Genomic DNA, 16,654 nt, shown 5'->3' on the forward strand with positions numbered 1-16,654 from the left:
GGGCTACACAGAGAAACCCTGTCACACACACACACACACACACACACACACACACACACACACACACACACTAATTCTACTGCTGGACTCTGAGAGTCCGTGCAGACCTCACCCAGAGTCCTGTCTGTGCTTGCGTCCATAGACGGGGCCCGGAGTTGCCTGTTGTGACACAGACGGCACAGACTCTGGGGTAGAGGCATGCGCAGCGACAGCCTGGCTGCTGTTCACACGTGGTGAGGCCCAGGGAAACGTTGCTGGGGGAGGCATCTGCTGCGCACATGCTCACATTCCTAGGGTAGAGTTGACTGAAGAAAGCCCATGTCCTCACACCCAGGAGTGAGGGTAGAAGGGACCTGCATTCCTTCTCGGTGTTCGTGACACTCACGGGACGGCAGCTTTCTCCAGGCTGGGTCAAAGGGGGCCTTTACCTGAAGATCTGTTGTTTGCATCTGGAAACTCACTTGTGCTGAACACAGCCGTGACCGGGATCCGCCTGCGCAAGGCAGGCGATACAATCAATTGTATTGGTTGTTTCTTTCCCCCACGAGTGGAGGCCTACGCATGGCCTGGAAAGGTGATATGTTTCATCCATATACATAGCACCAGCCCAGGTTTGGACTTGCATCCTTGACCTGATTAACAAAGTTCACGATTGATCCCAGGACTTTCCTGGAATGACTAAGAAAGGGCGCGCTCTGTGGTTTGAATGAAGGAGTCTGTCATGTAGATGCAGCCCACCAGGCAAAGAGTACCTGCTAGGAAAACAAAAAGCAGAACAAAACAAAACAAAAACCCGGAAAATAGAGACAGACTTAAGATTGTGGATGATGTCACATGAACTATGGTTGGAAACCTAGCAAACTGAGCCTTGGAGTTTTCAGACCTGGATGTTAAAATGAACACACCGTTAGCATTTTATTCTTTTTGTCCATTGACCCTAGAAGAGTTCAGAGATGAGAATGTGACAGTTATTAGAAACTGAGAGACGAGCAGCTGCTGCTCAGAACCAAGATTCTGGGACTTCGGTAGTGACTGGGGGGTGGGGGGATTGTTTGAGTTTGTTTGAGACATGATCTGAATATGTAGTCAAAAGTGGCCTTGAATTTCTAACTTTCCTACCTCTACTTCCAAAGTGCTAGGATTATAGGCATACACTACCGTGTCCAGCATCTATGAGCATCTTTAGGGTTGCCAGGGCAACAGGCTCCATCTTTAGAAGTTGACATTTCTGCTTTCTTTATGGCAGATAACTTATAGTCATTGGGTTAAGAAAAATTCACGTTAGCTGCCTGGGAACCCAGGTGACCTCTGAGCTTTCCCACGAGTTATTGGCCCATCTCAGCTTCAGACAAACTTCTGCCTCTTGCAAGGCCATTAGATTAGAGCCAGAGTAAGTGGTCACAACAGCTCACATTTTAGAACCTGTGTTAGGAGTCTAGCACAGCTCTAAAACAGCTTCTGTACAGTACCTCACTGCACACTCACACCAACCCTCTAAACTCAGAGGAGTCACAGCAGGGGAAGCATGCACCTTTGACTGTTGATAGCATTGACAGGAAAAATATTTTTATCTTTAAGACTGGCAGCTGTTTGAATATATGCCTTGAGAGAATAAGAGGCTTTCTCTTAGAGACAGAACTGTACTTTTAAGACAATTACTTAAGGTCCCCCCCCTTTTGGCTATAAATTTTACACAGAAAGAGACAGACAGAGACACAGAGAGAAAGCATTCAGGAAAACTTATTTTAAGCTCTATAATAGCAATAATTACGTAGTTAAGCCATCTTTTCCTCTTCTTGCCACTTGCCTTTCTCTCCTAAGCCATTTTGCCCCAAGTAGGAACAGGACAAAGTGGGGACCTTTCAGGGTATCCAAGCCTCAGCTGGGGATGAGGACACCCCTGGATAGCAGACAGGCAGGAAATAAAAGCCAACGAGAATGTGTGCATACAGTGAGGTAGCTCAGCAGTGGTTATTGTATGACTACATCACGTCTGTTGACATGTCTCGCTGTCAGTTATTATGACAGTTGTTATGAGTAAAGGCCCCATGGACTTTGTCACTCCCTTCTTTTGACTTCATTTCCCTTGGGTGATGCCCACTTGCGGACTTGGTGGATCACAGGGTGGGACTTGTTTTAAGTTTGTGAAAAAAGTCATCAAATGTTTCCCTGAGGAGGTGAGAGCATCTGTACAGCAGAAATATGAGAGAGGTCCGCTTGGCCCACAGTAAGGGCTTTCACGCTAGCAATTAGGAGCGAGTTTGAAATGATACCATGTTGCGATTTTAATACACATTTTCTCCATGACTAAGAATATCGGGCACATCGTCATGTGTTTATTTTCCATTCCTTTGTTATTTTTATGAACTATCTATTAAAATCTGCCTATTTAAATTCTTGCCTGTCGCATTTTTGTTGCTGATTTCTATGAGGTCCTCGTACACTGCAGTTACAAGTCTGTCAGATGCGCTTGCTGAGCGGTTTCTACCCTGTATTCTTAATAGCTTAGCTTGATAGTCAGAGTTTTAATAGTACTAATTTCCCCCTTTTGGATTTTTTCTTTTTTGATATAATTTTATTTTATTTTTTATATTAATTACAGTTTATTTACTTTGTGTCCCAGCTATAGCCCCCTCCCTCATTCCCTCCCAATTCCACCTTCCCTCCCTCCCTCATCTCCTCCTTGTCCCTGGATTATTTTCTTTAAGAAAAATTTGCTTAACCTCAATACAATTCTCCTAAAATAATTAAGCAATTTTAAACTTCAGTAACTTAGCATTTGCGTATGTGTCTACATTCTACATATATATATATATATGTGTGTGTGTGTGTGTGTATATATATAGTGCCATAGTTCTGTACTGTTCAACTGACCTATTTGTACGACCTTATCTAAATAACAACCTGCCGTATTACAGTAGCTTCTGAGAAGCTATTGCCATCAGGTGCTGTGCGCCCCTTGTATTCCCCTTTAAATCGCAAGCAAATTAGACATATGCGATATCTGTAGTCCCAGCTCCTCGGAAGGCTAAGCAAGATGGTAAAGAATTTAAGGCCAGCTTGCGCCATAAATAAGACCCAGTCTCAACAAATAAATAATAGGCTTCACCTGTCGATCTCAACAAGAGCCTGTTGAAGTTGCAGGTTATAGTATGCTGGATCGCTAGGTTATTTTAGTTAAAGCAGACATATGACATTGAATCTTGAAATACATGAGTCTTGTGTTTTGTAGATCTGACTTGCTACTTTTCAATAATTTCTTGTAGGTTTCTATTTGAGGGGAGTGTGTGTGTGTGTGTGTGTCTGTCTGTCTGTCTGAGAAAGAGTTTGTTGTAGCCTAGGGATGCTATTTTTGTTTCCACTGAGATGATTATATGACAGCTGCTCCTTTATTCCATATTTTTGGATTACACTGATTATTTTTTTCAATGCTATATCAACTTTACTATGCTATATAACAGTTCTGAAGTAAGGCGTCAGAACGTGCCGCCATTACTGAGGCTGAGTCCACAGTAATGGCTCTGTCTGAAGCACCGTGTGCAGATGTGCGCAGGCGCAAATGCCATTGCATGTATGCCGTGTGTGGAGGCTGGGGTTGACCTCAGGTGTCCTCTGTTGCTCTCTAATGTTTTGAGGCAGCGTCTCTCACCGACTCTGTCACTAAGGGGTCACATGCACTGTCATTATTGAGGCTGAATTCCACAATAATGGCTCTGTCTGAAGGTTAGTATCTACGTCACAGCTGTAGTCATCTGCCATTTTCATAGCATTGTCAGATCTTAATACCAGAGTCATGGTAACTTTGTAAAAGGAACGGTGAATTTCCTTTCTCCTCTTTTTTTGAAATTGCTTATGTGGGATCTGTACTTTTTCTTCTTTTGTTTTAATAGAACTCACAAGGGAGTCACCTTGGATCGGAAATTTCTTTGTGGGATGCTTTTGACAGTTCCATTTCTTTATAAAATACAGATTCTTTCAAACTTCCTGTTTCTTTCTATGTTAGTTCCGCTCTCTGGTATAGTCTGTCATGTACATACATACGTGAATATGTTTGCAGATGCACACACCATGTATACACACCATGTATACGTGTGTCGTGTCTGGAGGCTGGAGGTTGACATCAACTGTCTTCCTTTATTGCTCTCTCACATCTTGAGGCAGATCTCTCACTGACCCTGGACACCTCAGGCTGGCTACAAAGCTGGCACCAAGCAACAAGGAGCCCCACGTCAGTCTCCCCAGTGCTGGCATTACAGACACCACTATGCACTTGCTCACAATGCAGGGCTTCTGACACGTGGGTGCTAGAGATGAGCCAGGTCCTCACGCTCACACAGCAGGGACTGAACTCCGCTGGGCCTTCTCCCCACTCAGCTGTGTTGACTCTTTTTCTAAGTTCTGGCTTCAAAGAATTGGTTCATTTTGCTTGTTATTAGCGCTGGCTCAGAATAGCTCAAGCCTACACATACTAACCTCCCTGGCATCTATAGAATCGGCAGTGACCTCCCCCCTTAGTCATTTCCTCTTCTTAGTAATCAGTTTTCATGAAGCTTATGAAAAATTTCATGAACCTTTTCAAAGAACTATTTTTCAGTTTGTTAGAAAAAAATTCCTGGGGGTGGTGGCACATGTCTTTAATCCCAGCACTTGGAAGGCAGAAGCAGGAGGATCTCTGAGTTCAAGGCCAGCCTAGTCTAAAGAATGAGTTCCAGGACAGACAGGGCTACACAGAGAAATTCTGTCTCAAAAAAATATATATATTTTAGCTTATTTTTCTGGTAGTTTTAGTGATAATTTTATATTTATTAGTTCCTTCTATATTCTTTGGGCTTAATTTCTTTAACCTTTCTATATTTTATAGTCAAAAATTGAGTTATTCATTTTAAATCTTTCTTCTTTTCTAATATCACCAAATTAAAACTATGAATTTCTCTCAAGCCACTGCTTCATCTGTGCCCCACAAGTTTTAAAGGTACTAATGAATTTTTATTATCGCTCAATTAGAATATCATCGCATATGCACACACACACACACAGCCCAAGCCCTGGCCATGTTAGGTAAACATTTTACAAGAGACAGATCCCAAACTTAGAATTTCTAATTTATCTTAAAAATTCTTCTTGATTTAAAGTATATATAATTTGATTTACAAATATATGTAGTTACTTAGATCATTTAATGATACCTAATCTATCTCTATTGTGTTCACAGAACAAACTAACATTTCATCTTTGAAACATTTCTTAATAAAACAAGAATGGCACAATTTTTAAACTGTAAAGTGGCTGGGTGTGGTGGTGCATGCCTGTAATCCAGCACTTGGGGAGACAGAGAAAGGTAGATCTCTGTGAGTTCGAGGCCAGCCGGGTTTACAAAGTAAATCCAGGACAGCTAAGGCTAGACCGAGAAACCCTGTCTCAAAAAACCAAAACAAAACAAAAAGAGGGCATCAGAGATATGCAATGGAAGCTGCAGGAGGAAAGGTGACTTTCTCAGTAGAACTATGATTATATTCCAAAGCACTGCTGGGAAAATGTACACAGACTCAGGTCTAAATCCTCTCCCCCTGAGCCAGTCTGCAGCTCACTATAGCCAGAGGATGCCTGGGCACGTCTGACCCTCCCATGCCACCTTCCAAGCTGGTTACAGGCACATATCACCCATTCCCTCAATTGCTGTTAAGGCTTATTTGTTTTTATTTCATGCGTGTGGTGTTTTGCTTTCGTGTATGTTTGTGCACCATGTGTATGCAGTTCTCATGAAGGCCAGAAGAGGGCCTTGCGAGTCACCGTGGAACTTGAAACCACATCCTCTGGAAGAGCAGCAAGCACTCTTAAACAAGGAGTCATCTTTCCAGCTGTATCTCCACCACAGACACACACACACACACACGCTTTTAAACACTTTGACATTTTGAACTCTGGAGCTGACCACCTCATGTTTCAGATTCTGAGGTGGAACCATATGGTTTAGCAATGAAAAGGGCTAGATTTCATAACTGTAACATAATCCCTTACTTTTAGGGTGTTTAACCATCCTGTGGGCGCGTCCTCTGCCCTCACAGCTGAGAGTACCATGAGAGGGACACACTGAGCAGTCTGCTTTCCCAGTCACAGAATCTCCTTTCTTGGAAGTTTAAAGTTCCCAGTGACATTGCTGGAGAAAGGCTTAGCTGGTCTCTATGGAGCTGTGGCAAGAGTGGCTGTTGAAAGGTCATAGTGGAGGCAGGAACCCCTGGGGATTTGTGTCATATAAAAACAGCCACTGGCCAGTGCCCTCTGAGGGAACGATACAAACAAATCTGAGCCCAGACCACAGCGCCTCAGCCATGCTCAGACCTACAGGCGTCTTTGGGAATTCACAGTGGTCAGCCCAGAGTTCCATGCAAGAGACAGCAGTTTCTTGCCCCTTCCTATGTCCTGGGACCAGAGCACTGTCCGTGGAAGTTTATCATGCAGATGAGCTAGGCCAGGCTGCCTTTGCTGTCCTCTGAGCTCTGGCACAGTGGTCATCTAGCCGTTACCCCGCACTTCCAGAAAAAGGCGAGCTGAGGCCACTGCCTGTTTTTGGTAGTTCTGGTGGTTGGGTTCCCGGTGTGGGAGGGTTGGCTGAAATGTTTTCTCAGCCCCGCTCTGCTGCACTCATGTCCACGTGTCCATCTACCTAAATGCAGCAGTCCTGGCAGCCTTGCTGTTTGCCAAGGGCTTGGTGTTCTCGTAGATGCCCTGCGAGAAAGAGGGTAGGAGGCTGCCAAGTAAAATGTTTCTATCAAGACCTCTGGTTCTAGACATAAGAAATTAAGGTTGATTCTGCCTGGGAAAGAACAACCCGAAGCCAGGCTAAGGAAGGGTCCCCTGCGGTTCTCTTGACGTGTTGGAAGTCTGTGTCCTTTGGCAGAGGCTGTGTAAAGGGTACAGAAAGCAAGCTGGTCCACGTGTGACACATTTCAGCCACGTGTTTACAGTGAAACCTACCCGAAGGGCTCCACCTCGTGTGAGGGGCCCCTCCCTGACTGCTGCAACTCCTGCCTTCCTTCCCCCTCTGAGAGGGCAGCGGGGACAAAGCCCCCCTAGGAGGCCCCTCTTCGGGAGGCAGCCTGATGACACAGACAATGAGACTGGGGTGCTAGAGCGCTAGCCCAGCAGCCCGCAGAATGGGGTTCAAGCCTCAGCACACTAGAACCTGAGAGAGGGAGGAGTGTGGGGCTCAAAGATGGTAGGAGAGCATCAGGTGCCTAGGCTGCAGCTGGCTGGGGAGTTGAAGGCTACAGCAGTTCTCAAGGCTACAGTGTCAGTTCTTAACACTGAACGGAGACAAGGCATCTGATCTGTCATTCTCAAGTACAGAAAGTAGCGCGCCTGAGGCAGCTGTGGGCTGGAGCGGGGTGAAGCCACTTATCCTGGCTGAATCTTACAGAGTTGAGTGACAAACACTTCCAACCGCAGCTGCGCCTTCCTGAAGACTTTGTACCTTGCCTGTCGCCCTAGTCACATGTAGGGAGCTTTCCTGCCACCAGCTTTCCACTTTCCTCTCTTGTACGGAGGACTGATGTTAGAGGTTTGCAAGCTTAGAAGACATTGGAGTTAAAGATGGGAGCTAGAAAGAGATACAGGTGATGATGAGGCAGGCTTGAGAGAAAAAGAAAAGCTGGTGACCTCAAGGCCTAGGGGGCCTCCTGCACATTCGGATAGCATATTCATAAGCCAAGCCAAATGCTACGTTGATATGCTCCAAATGTAATGGGTCCCAAAAGCTGGGTAAAGGCAGACTGAAATATTTCCAGCATCTTCTCAGAAGGCACCCAGAGCCGTAACTACAACAACCTCACCCAACCTCACTGGAACAGGATTGCCAGGGGTGCCCCGCCCTCTGCTTTGGGGGTTAAGCCTCACACACGAGCATATACTCCTGACACTAGAACTGCCTCCTTGTGCACAAGTTGCCGGGGCCCCAACATAATTGCTGTGCGTTTAAAGTGTCCAGAGTGGTTATATAACCCTGATTCAATTAATTAACAGGTCTTTCCTGACTCAAGCCTTGCCCAGGAATGAGCCAAATGGCCGTCTGGATAATAATTAGAACAAGACAAACCAGCATCACCGGTTTCCAGTGTTGGGGATGGAAGGAATCTCTGAGTCATCAGATGGGATCGACACTCAAAAGGCCCAGCCTCCGAGGCTCACGTGTGGGTCTGTGGCTATTCATCAGTGCCCCAGGGCTCTGAGCATCGGTCCCTATCTCCAACTACACAGGCGGAGTTGAGTTCATGACAGATAATGCTACAAGCCTATAACTCTGGCTCAGCACAAAGGGCCGTAAGGCTTATCTGCTCCAAACCCTATCCAGCACGGGAGACTCTGATCGCTCTCTGACCTCTTGGCCTCTGTGGTGACCGAAGTCACCAGTCGCTAGTACCAGACAACTCCAGCTGTGATGGCTCCTCCCTGTCCCGACCCCAAGTCCAGTTTCCTGTAACTTTCACTCAAAGACTCTTTATCCTGAACTTTCCTGTGCCCCATTTCTTTACTTCTTCATCTCTTCTTGCTCCCTGAAAAATAACTCCAGGACCTTAATATCCTGCCAACTTCCTGTCAGAAGTTCAAGAGATACGTGAGACCCAGTTACTGCTTCTGCACCAACTTCTGAACATCATCATAGCCACAGACCCTGCAAGGGTCAGAGGAGGTAGAGTGCCCGTGCCTTGTGCCTTACGGCAACAATCACTTTGATGCTGGGAAAAAAAAAAAAAGATTGAAAAGAAAAATGAAATCAACATTTGAATCAAAGATTTTGCCCTTACAATGACATATACAAATGGGAGGATATAATTTTTCTGAGTCTTGTAACAAATTGAAGTACCATGCATAATTAGTTCATAATGGCACCACACAACTTTTATAATGTTAGAAACGGATCCTGGCGAGGGTTGGTTTGGGGAGGGGAGGCTGGATTCCTAAAGTCTTGAGTAGATAGATGCTCATCATCCAGTGATAAGAACAGCTCAGAGTGCTCAGTGCTGGGGCCCCGGGTGCTCCACTGCGAGCAGCTGGGTACTGACACCTAGGATCACAAGGGCCTCCACACCAAAGCTGTATTTAATCATATTGGCCATTGTGCAAAAGGCACCTTTCACACCGTAGAACAGATGCTTAGTGAAGTTAATCTCCCCCAAAGTCGCAGAGAGGAGGGGTGGGTGCAGTCTCCACCCCAGGTGGGCTATGCCCACGGGGAAGATGGCGCTTCCCAGAGCAAGCCAGTCTGAGAGGAAGGCGCTGCTGCCCTTAGCGTCTTGGGCAGCACAGCTGCTGTCCTCAAGCTTTGATTTCCTGGCACACATCACTGTCAACCCGGAATACCCTCGGCTTCAGCCTCCATTTGTAAATTACTTAGAAACACAAGTCTTGGCATCAAGTTCTATGTCGGAGCCATGAAGCAGCAGGTGTGACGGAGTGGAGCGTCTGGAAGAACCTGTGGCAGTTGACACCTTCGGCTAGCACCTCCTTCTGTCTCCTGCACAGAGATAAGCCACAGTGGGGTGGTCCTGACATCTCCAAGCTTCAGTCTGCCCTTGCAGGTGTCTGAAAGAGAACTCAGCTTCAAAACACCCAACTCAGGGTTGGCTTAGTCTATTAGTCAAGGGAAGATCCGTCAGAAAGCCTTTCTTGTTCGCAAGGAGAGTCACCGCAGGAGTCACTATGGGAAGAGGACAAGGATCTCCAGATGGCCTTCCTCCGCCTTGAAAGAGCCTGGTATGTGGCACAGTGGGGGGAGGGGTTTGTCTCTGGTGTGACAGAGTCGCCCTGCCCTCTAGAAACGAATAGGGCTGGAATGAAATGAGTTAGTTAGGGTAGCACTCCACTCACAGACAGTCCGGTCCCTGCCTCTTCACCCAGCTCCACCGACCTCTGCCTCCATGTCTCTTCACATCGCACCTCTGCACCCGTTTCACCCCTGCTGAACCCTGCCCTTTATCCTCAACCCGCCCCTGAGATTGGAGTTGGCTTTCTATCTGAACTAGGTCTTCCCAGTGTTTCCCGGCCGCCCACACCATGCTGGGTTGTCACCTTTTAAATAATCTAACTTATTTATTTGTTTCATCGTTTATGATATGTTAGGTGAGAGTTTATGGGATGTGGGTGAGAGGGTGTGTGCACCCGGTGTCCTCAACCCCTTCCTCCCTTAGTCCCTGGAGGTCTCTCTCAGACCTAGAGACAGGCTAGTCTCCAGCAAGTCCCAGTCTCCCACCCTCCAATGCACAGCACGTGTTACAGGCACGTGGGCAGCCATGCCCTGCTTTTTACATAGGTACTGGAGGTTTGAACTCAGACCCGCTTAGCCACCGAGCCATCACCTTAAGACACGCGCCACTCTGACCACATCTTTGCCACGTGTCGGGGAAAACTAGCTGCCTCTCTGCAGAATTCCACAGAACTTTGCAGGTTGCTGTACGTGACCCATCGTATTGCTTGAGGCCTGTGACCTTGTGGTTCCTCGTGGCCACTCTGCTAGCTGGCTGCCGCACACTTAGAGGACAGGAGTAATTCTATTCCTAGTTCATCTCCAGGACCTGGAACAAAGGAGGGGGCTCCACAGATGTTGCTGGGAAGTGGCAGCAGCGGCAAATGATGTTCCTCTTCCTCCAGGGGGGTCCTGGGCAGCTCCCTGGGGCCAGAAGTAAGGGACAAGTTGAATGACGGACTATTCTCCCTCCTCCAGTGGGGCTCGGCTCATCTCCACTACCTCCAGTGGGGAAAAGACGGTTCCCACAGCAGTTTGGCTTGTATGTGTGCTCTGAAGGACATCAATAATGGGGAAATAGAGTTGTCATTTATGACCTGGAGAACTGGGAAATTTATTTAATTCTCTTTAAGACCTTGGTCAACAGTGACCCCTTTGGGAATCGAATGACCCTTTCACAGGGTTTTCCTGAGACTATCTGAAAACAAAGACATTTACATTATGATTCATTACAGAAGCAAAATACAGTTATAAAGTAGCATGACAAATAATCTGAGGAACATAATAACATGAGGAACATAAAGGTCACAGCATTAGGAAGGCTGAGAACCACTGTTCTCAGGGAAAATGTCCTCACTATACAAATAAATAAACAATACATACCTCATGTTGCCATGAAGACCAATAAACACTAATTACTAAATTTACTGGAGAGCCAAGGGCTCTGCCAACATCACCCTATGGCAAGTGACAGATAATCAAAACTTGAACCTGTTCAGCAAATGAAAAAGACACTGAAAATGGCCAAAGACCACACAAATACAAGCTTACATTTATTTAAGGTACATTTATACCTCAGAACCTTTGGATTTTTATGACTAAAACTGGAAAATTCTTTTTCTGGACCAGTGTTAAGTAGCTGCTTCAGGAAGTACAAAGATGAAAGGGTAGAAAAAAATCTGGTTCATTATCTACCAACAAACTGGGCCTCACCCTCCACAGGCGCCGTTGGTTCTGAGAAATGGCCGCCCAACCAGCCGCAGAGCGACTGCTTTTCCTGGTGGTACGCAGGAGGGCTTCTGCAACATGTTCTCCTGGGAGCTGGGGGCAGAAATAAGTCACTTGCAGGCCCAGATGGTTAAGGAGAGGGCGTGTCCAGCGGAAAGGCAGGAGTAACCCTGGTGTCTATCGATCGCCGAATGGATAAGCAACGATGGTGAACACACAGCACAACACAGACAAGCCACTGTGGGAGCCACTGTGCTAAGTGAAGTGGGCTGGCAACAAAGGGCAGAAGCTGCTGCGTGGTTTGTGAAGGAGGCAGAGCTGCCAAATTCATAAGGACAGCACGCTGAAGGCTGGTCGCCAGGCTGTGGAAGGGAGAGTGGGGGCACAGTTCTAGTTAGAGACCTAAAACAATGTCAATATACCCAATGTCCCTGAACTGTAGGCCAAAGATGTTGAAGCGGTAGGTGCTGTGACCCAATGTCCCTGAACTGTAGGCCAAAGATGTTGAAGCGGTAGGTGCTGTGTATATTTTGTATGCATGGTAGAATGATTAGAAGATACTGTGACCTCTCCACACACCTGCCAATTAGCTGCAGAGAGGGTAGGCTGTAGGATGAAGGAGCTATATTATGGAAGCAGCTATGACAAATTAGCAGGGGACAAAAGCCCTTTGCTGACTATCGATGTTGTAATGTGGTCTGAATGGTAAGTAGTCCTCTGACATTGACGTTGAGAGTCAGCTTGTTATGGCATCTAGAGACACCTAACACAGCCTGACTTCTTCTCAGCACAGTGACAGCGCAAGGCCAGTTCCCTAATAAAGAGTTGGGGAATAGTTTCAAAGCTGGCTTGGTCTGGACTGCAGGGACATCTGTGCTGAAGGCCCACCCCCAAGTTCAGTAATTCTCAGGAGTGAGTCACCAGCCACTGGCTGGGATGCAGATCCCAGAGAGTTTGTTTCTAAGGGAACCCAGAGGAGTTTGTCTCTTAGGAGACAGAAATTGCACACAGATTTTGAAAGGTGCCAAGCTCTGGCAATGTTCATAAGGGACAGCCATGCAGCTAAAGACAGCAAGAGCTGTATTAAAGTAAAGATTGGGACAATTGTTTCTGTGCAGATTTCCATCAGGAATTTAATGTTGCTAAGTGGGCGAGCACCTCCCTGTCTTCCATTGTCGTTTCGCGTCTCCACATTCCCCTACGGCGGCCATCCTCACTGTGGGCCCTCTCATTAGCTTGCCTCTGGCACTTTGTGACATGCCAATAGGCTCAAATGGCCTTCAGAGATGCTAAATAGAAGGTAGGATGCTTGTTCCATCTTTATACCCAGTCTGTTGGACTGTCTCAGTTCTCTCTTTCCACGGGAGATATCTCTCCTACCCTAGGCTGACTTGTCTTTTCTTTCAGCGAGGCCAAGTGCAGACATAAGCACCCTACCTGCCTTCTGAACCCTACTTAAAGAAAGGCATTTTGGCTTCCCTGGCATGTTTTCATGTTCTCTTGTGCAACCTCAACGTGGGCCTTGCACAAAAACCAGCTGATAAATGTGCGACGCCGGCCTTTGAAATAGTCCCACTGCCACTTCCAGGGACCTAGTCCGAGGGCCGATGCTGAGTAACTGCTCCACCCACCTGCTCGATCTGTGCAAGGCCCGGATAAAGCTGGAAGCCCTTAGGAAAGGGGTCTGGCGCTCGTCATGTGGAGGCTGACTCAGAGCTGCTGGGCCAGATTCCCAGTTCACACGTGACACATGTTGTTCCCTCCACTTGTGTGCCCAGATGACATGCCTTGGTCCCTCTTAACCTCAAAGCCCAACTTTGTGATTCCCACTCACGAAGCCACGGGAATATTTCCCCATTCTCTCCAGCACAAGAGTGGGTTGCTGGCTATGGTGGCCTAAGTCCATCCAGACACCTGTCTCTTCAGTCCCTCTTGCCTTCTTTGCATCACTGAAAACTACCAAGGTAATCCTGACAGCAGGACCTGGGCAATGCTACAGGAGGTCCACACAGGATGGCTGTAAGGAGGTGGGGCTCACCATACATCAAACAACAGAACAGAGAGGCCATAGCTCAGGTCTGCTCACTGCGAAGTCTCAGGCCACCAAGGCATCTGTACATCCCCAGGAGGGGCTGATGGCTGACAGTCTCAGAAAGCATCTCCTCTGACTTGGAGTCTGCTCCTTCTGGGACCCTTCAGTTTGAGCCATTTTGCCATCCTGGGTGTGGTGCTCCAGGTCTGCACCCAGATGGGAAATCTGGTCCACCAAAACTAAACCAAGACTTTTATGCAGGCAGCACCCTTGCCAGGACTGCCTAGGCCAAGAGAGTTCACATGGGTGCAAAGTTCCCATGTAAGTTTTGGGTTTTAAGGATCCTTTTTAAGGGCACCCTACCTTTGGAGGATTTCCAGGGGCTGGACCATTCCATGCTGCTAACTCAGCTCATGCTTCTCTACAGCATCTTTCAGAAATTCCCTGCACCAGAATCCATGCTGTAAAACAGGAGTCTGCTGAGGGAGTGTGTGATATAAGAGAATTGGGGGGACATTTTGCTTTGCTCATTTATATTCAATTTGCAGAGACACCTAATGCTAAGAGGACCTTCATCTTTAGAGTAAATGCTGGGTGCATACACACTAGAACAGACTCCTCAAAACCCAAAGGGCTTAAAGAAATAATGAATGCCGTCTAGCTCAGGGATGGTCAATGTGTTTTATCTGCATAGCCTTTAAGGGTCTTGAGCCACTCCCAGAATCCTGTTAGTAGTGGCTAAGAATGTTTATGAGCAGTTTGAATAGCTGTCGAAGGTTAAATTCCAAAGAACTGGGGAAGTGGCCGTAAAGCACTTCAGGAAGGGAGGGGAGGGGAGCTAAACATTGTTTAAAACCTGTAAACCACCCATTTGAGTATATCTCAATAAAATTTAAATGTCAGAGTAATTTGATATTGTCCATTATTAAAAAAAATCGTGAATGGGGTTCTCTAACAATTAGACATTTTAATTATCCTCTTTTCCTCTTTCAGGATCTAATTTCATTCCTCTTTCTTTCTAGAACTTGAACCTGATATAATATACAATATGGTCAGGTCTGCCGGGGCCTCTAGGGGCCCCTGGAATCCTCAGAAGGGTCTGTGAACTCGAAGCTATTTTGCTAAGATACAGCAGTTTTGTTTGTCATTTTAGACTCACTCTCTCCCAAGTGAACCCGGGAGTTTCCCTGAAGCTGCAGGGTGTATGGCATCACAGCAGGGCCAGGCCAGGCAGCCATGAGCCCCGCTGGCTTCTGCCAGACAATGCCCCTCTCCTCACTAAGTTCTGCCTGATATTTGTTTTGGAAAATAGGGAGGGGTGTGTGTGTGTGTGTGTGTGTGTGTGTGTGTGTGTTTCATAGACATGTCACTTATATTAGTGTACATAAGTTTACTATCTTTTAAATTAATTTTAACTACTAATATGGTAAATATCAACCAGCTTGACTTACCAAAACAAGTTATTTGAGGTTTTCACTCATATTTAAGAATGTAAAGTAGTGCTGAGACAAGACTGGTGCCCTTCCATATTAAGGAGGAATGGAGTCGCTGGTCCCAGGGAATTCAACAAGTTTTCCTCCAGCGGCTAATGCCACAGTGGCCTCTCACAAAGCCTTCTGAGAGGGCACCCTCTGACCCTGTCTCTTTTCCCTGGGGTTTCCAGGCCTGCCAGGATTCCAATCCCAGCAGTACCCTCTAATAAGGAGGCTCTTTAGAAGCCAAGAGAGGGAGGTTTCAAGTCAAAGCACTTATGAAGAGCCAGGATCCCCGCTCCTCCTCCCTCTCGGTGCAAGGCTAAATGATGGTTGGGGTCCTAAAAAGAGATTGCAACGAATAAGTCTTATTTGGATGAAGTTAATGTTAGACCCTCTTAAAAACGCATAACCGTTTCTCCTTAATGCCCCCTGGGTCCTCCCTTGTCCCCCCACCCTTGAGTTTACCTCCCCATCGAGCAGCCGGAGCAGGTGTTTGCACACTCTCATCCTTTACAGCCTAAAAGGCTCCTAGAGGCTTGCTGGGGCCCTGGCTCTGGACAGCTGAGAAGAGTGAGTTGCCAGCCTGTCCGGCAGGCTTCTCAAACAGGAAGAGGCGGAGCTGCGGTCTACCCGCTACTCCGAAGAGTGCGCTCAGGCAGAACTATGGCTAGCTTATAATATTCCTGTTCTGGAAATAAACACACGCACCCGGGAGTGACTGAGTTCACAGGAAATACGCTGGCTGTGTGCATAACAGCCTCGGAGGATAAAACCTCCCGGCTTTCCAGAAACATGCTCACTCCAGAGCAGAGCTTTGCCAAGGAAACCGTGGCCGGGATGTAGCTCGCTCCATGCCCATCCCTCCCTCCCCACCAATCCCCTGCTTCCGGAGCTTCCGCTGGCTGGAACTTGCTGTTCTCCTGGGAAGGCCGCCAGGGCCCTCCTATTTCCCCAGAGCTTTTCTTCTTTTTCTAAATGGAGTCCTTCAAAACCGGATGTTCCACAGAGCTCACAGGGACTCCTTGCCTAGGGCCCCCATCCTGAAACACAGTCCCCTCCCCTGCTCTGGACTGTGAGCCTGACTGTAACCCAACCCAGTCTCCTCCCTGGTGGGCACTGGCCCCAAGCCAGAGGGCAGATGCCGGGGAAACTTCTCTTGGCAGCAGGGCTTTCATAGGCCTTTCGGCTGCCTCCTCCTGCAGCTCTCCAGGCTCCCCGTCCAGCCTTGCTGTCTTGGAATCCTAGGGCAGGTTGAAGTCCTTGCTCAGAGAGGGTGGATTAAGTCACAGATCACAGAGTGACAGAAAACAGCCAAAGGATTGCCAGACACCCTTCTTTCATTTCACAGCTCACTCATGTTTCATGTGTCCCCTTTCTACTCAATACGGTGTCTCCTCTCCAGTAGCCATTGTAGACAGTTGCTAAGGCTTCAGCAACAAATACAACCTGCAAAAAGACCTTCCCTGTGGACTAAACTCACTGATGGACGTTAGGAACTTTAAACAAGGAAGTCACTGAGAGCAAAGAACAATCCTGAGGCTGCTTCCTCAAGAAGGATGCTATACTTTGACCCTGTCACAATCAAGGGGTATCCAGGCTTCAAGGCATGAAGCCCAAATCTAGAAACCAAGGGGACAGAAAACAAACAAACAAACAAACAAACAAACAAAAAACTGCCAA

General features: G+C 47.2%; 1 long non-coding RNA gene across 2 annotated transcripts; it reads right to left on the reverse strand.

The window, feature by feature from the left end:
* Positions 1-8,869: 8,869 nt before the first annotated feature.
* On the reverse strand, positions 8,870-15,661 carry LOC110555305 (uncharacterized). Of its 2 annotated transcripts, none has more exons than XR_009584947.1 (5): positions 15,440-15,661; positions 13,863-13,960; positions 11,453-11,829; positions 10,353-10,792; positions 8,870-9,824 (listed from the first exon to the last, which is right to left on the reverse strand). It is a non-coding gene; the product is annotated as an uncharacterized LOC110555305 (long non-coding RNA). The 2 variants fall into 2 exon arrangements; XR_002476821.2 differs by having other exon boundaries at positions 10,353-10,663; positions 15,440-15,658.
* Between the last annotated feature and the right edge of the window lie 993 nt (positions 15,662-16,654).

This window comes from Meriones unguiculatus, chromosome 12 (genome assembly GCF_030254825.1).
Source record: "Meriones unguiculatus strain TT.TT164.6M chromosome 12, Bangor_MerUng_6.1, whole genome shotgun sequence".
Lineage (NCBI taxonomy): Eukaryota > Metazoa > Chordata > Mammalia > Rodentia > Muridae > Meriones > Meriones unguiculatus.